The sequence below is a fragment of the Balaenoptera borealis genome, assembly GCF_965194805.1.
Source record: "Balaenoptera borealis genome assembly, chromosome: 2".
Lineage (NCBI taxonomy): Eukaryota > Metazoa > Chordata > Mammalia > Artiodactyla > Balaenopteridae > Balaenoptera > Balaenoptera borealis.
The window spans coordinates 173,060,297-173,063,881 of record NC_138867.1 but is presented as its reverse complement, the minus strand read 5'-3'; positions in this window follow the sequence as shown (position 1 = coordinate 173,063,881).

The window sequence follows — 3,585 nt, the reverse complement described above, 5'->3', positions numbered from 1 at the left end:
CCCCCCTACACAGTATGTGCCGTTCCCCTCCCTGGCACATAGTAGGTGCTCAGGAAATGTTGGTTGTGTCCCAGCTTGGCATCACTGGGAATGTGACCTTGGAAACGTTACTTAACCTCTCTGGACCCCACCGACCCCCCCCACCCCACACACAATCTCAGAAAATTGGCCTGAACCTCCAGGTACCCTCGGGCTGTATTGGAGGTGACTGGACACCTGAGTTTCCTTCCCCAACCCCAGACAGGCCTGTTCTGCATCCTGTCCTCCCCATCCTCACAGCATCTTTTGGGATCCAAGGTCAGGACAGGTGAGAGTTTAGGCATCAGTGCACCTGGGTCAAGCCCTGCCTCTGACATGTCTTCACTCTCTGACTTCAGAGAGTAGCCTCTTGTCCACCAGCCTTGGTCCCTTCACCTGTAAAACAAGAATCAAAGCCCCCTTCCCAACCTTGCCCCTGGCCCAGGCTTGAGGGAGGCTTGTATGGGGGTATGAATGCAGTTCAGACCCCACCTGGCTGGTGTGGGTGGTGCCGGGCCCCCATGGATCTCCCAGCTTCTGGCAGGGAGGGGGCCAAGCCTAACACAATGCCCCAGCCCTGGGGGTTATCACTGGGCTGAAAGGAAGCCAGACCAGAGGTTCCATGCAGGAACTGAGAGCTAAGTTACCAGTCAAATGGGGAACTGGGAAGAGAGCACTCCAGCTGGAGGCAACAGCAGGTGCAAAGGCCCTGAAGTGGGACTGATGGTGGTGGGACTGCCGCAAGGGGCGCGTGGCCAGACTGGGCTGGCCTGGAGGGCTTGGGGGGGGGGGGCGGGGGTCTTTACTGAGGGTGCTGGGCACTCAGGCAGGGTTTGGAGCTAGAGAGGCGGGTGATCAGTTTCTGTTTGAAAACCCCTCTGTGGGTACAAGTTAACATCCTGAAGCCACTATACCTGTGCCCCTGAATGGAATAATTAAGCGAATGGAGAGCGGTTGGTGGGAGCCAGGTTTCTCACTACTGGAGTGGGAGGTTACAGACAGGCAAGGGAGGAGGCTAGGAGGATCCATTTGGTAATGGTTAGGTGTAGACGTATCTGTATGAACTCATGTTTAACTTAATATAGATACAGTTACATATGGAAGTATTTACAGATCTGTGTATATACACAGGTTAGTATACAAACATATGTCCTTGCTCTGTCAGCTGCCTAGAAGCAACTACACCCCAGTAGTGATGAGCAAACCTACTACCCAGATCTTGGTTTCTAACAGTATTCTCCAATGAAAGGCACCAGGGTTGCTCCTTGGAGAAAGGCTGATTCTAGGACTGGGGCAGGAAATATACCAGATGAGCTTGGAGCATTTTGTAGTGACAACGTAAGGGAAGTGCTAAAAGAAAACAAACCAAGGATGCGATGGATGGGGGCATGTCAAAGGGACATGAGAGCCAATTGAATGAGCTTCCAGGGGCCAAAGCTGGAACAATTTGAGTAAGAAAATCAATAAAGTAGTATTGGATTATAACCCAAAGTGTAGAATAAATATCCATGAGTCCATACTGATATGAATGATTGAATAGATAAATAAATGGGGAGAAGAGACATATTTCCCATCAGAGGAATTCCAAATAATTTTTGCCCTCAAGGTGGGGGAGAGTGAATCCTTATCCCGTAGGTGTGGGCTGTAAATAGTGACTTCCTTCCAAAGGGTATAGCAGGGAAAGGGGGAAGAGACTAACTTGACAGTGGAGACACCTGACAGATGCTACCTCAGCCAGGTGATCTCAACATCAGAGTGAAAATTCACGTTGATGGCATATGCCCCGGGAGTTTCACCTCTGTGATCCTCTCCAAACCCATCACCCCAGTCTAACCCAGAGAAAAATATCAGACAAATACCAATTGTGGCAAGCATATTATGGCATATAAATGTATCAAATCCACATGTTGTACACATGAAATTTATACAATGTTATATGTCAAATAAAGTTCAACTTAAAAGAAATTTTTTTTAAATCCTGATTGAGGGGCATCCTACAAAACACCTGACTAGTTCTCAAAACTGTCAAGGTCATCAATACCAAGAAATTCTGAGAAACTACTTAGCCCAGAGGAGCCTGAGAGACATGATGACATGATGATCCCTAACAGGATCCTGGGACAGAAAAAGGACATTAGGGGAAACTGAGGAAATCTGAATAATGTATGTATTTTAGTTAATAATAATGTCTCAATATTGGTTCACTAATTGTGATAAATGTACCATATTAATGTAAGATGTTAATAACAGGGGAAATTGGGTGTAGGACACACAGGAACTCTCTGTATTAGCTTCACAATAATTCTGTAAATCAAAAACTGCTCTAAAATTAAAAGTTTATTAAGAAAAAAACCCTATAGTTGCCATGGGGAACAGGGATTGTCGGGGGAAGAGGTGGAGGCAACAAGAGGCCCAAGTAGGGCTTCCCTGGTGGCGCAGTGGTTGAGAATCTGCCTGCCAATGCAGGGGACAGGGGTTCGAGCCCTGGTCTGGGAAGATCCCACATGCCGCGGAGCAACTGGGCCCGTGAGCCACGACTACTGCGCGTCTGGAGCCTGTGCTCTGCAACAAGAGAGGCCACGATAGTGAGAGGCCCGCGCACCGCGATGAAGAGTGGCCCCCCGCTTGCCGCAACTAGAGAAAGCCCTCGCACAGAAACGAAGACCCAACACAGCCATAAATAAATAAATAAATAAATAAATAAATAAAAAACAAGAGGCCCAAGTAGAAGCCCAGGCAGCACCCAGGCTGGAGATGACTGGGCCCAGGCCACTGCAGGGTACAGGAAAGTTAGCAAATTGGGGGTGTTGCAGAGACACAGGGCCAGCAGGACCAGTGTGGATGATGAAGGGAAGAGAAGGCTCTCAGGGACTCCCAGGCCTCTGGCCAGCCTCCTGAGTGGCCTTTCTAAGCTGGGGAGGCTGGTGAAGGAGCAGGCCTGTGGGCAGGCAGATCAACCAGGCGTGGAGGTTTGAATGGAGGACCGGCAGGTGCTGTATAAATCTCATTTTATGAGGACTCACTTGAGGGCGACCGGACCCATTCAGATTTGTGACATGACAACATTCTTAAGGATGGTTCTCTGGGACCAGATCCTGAGGCTGCCCTCATAAGGCTGTGGACTTGCTATGTGGCCTGCAGGAGCTTTCTCTGAGCCTCAGTTTCCCCATCTGTAAAATGAGGATCAGTAATGTCCCGCTCACAGGCTTGGAATCAAATGAGTCCTTCTCAATGCTTGGCACACATTGGGAGCTCAATAAACTATAGTCACCCTTCCCACCCAGTCTCAGGTGGAAGGAGCGGGACCTGTCGCTTTAAATTATGGAGATTTAAAAAAAAAAAAAGGAGCCGCTTCTCCGACTCAGCCAATCAGCGCGCTGGGCTGGCGGAGCTGGCCTCCTAAATGGTCCAATGGCTGGCCGCGCGCTCTCAGAGCCCGCCCCTGCCTCCAGGCCGCCGCGGAGGTGGGGACTCTCCCGGCCACGCCCCAAAGGCGGAGCCAGCTGGCGGCCGCGCCGCACCGCGGAGGGAGGGGAGGGGAGGGGAGGGGAGAGGAGGGGCGGGGCG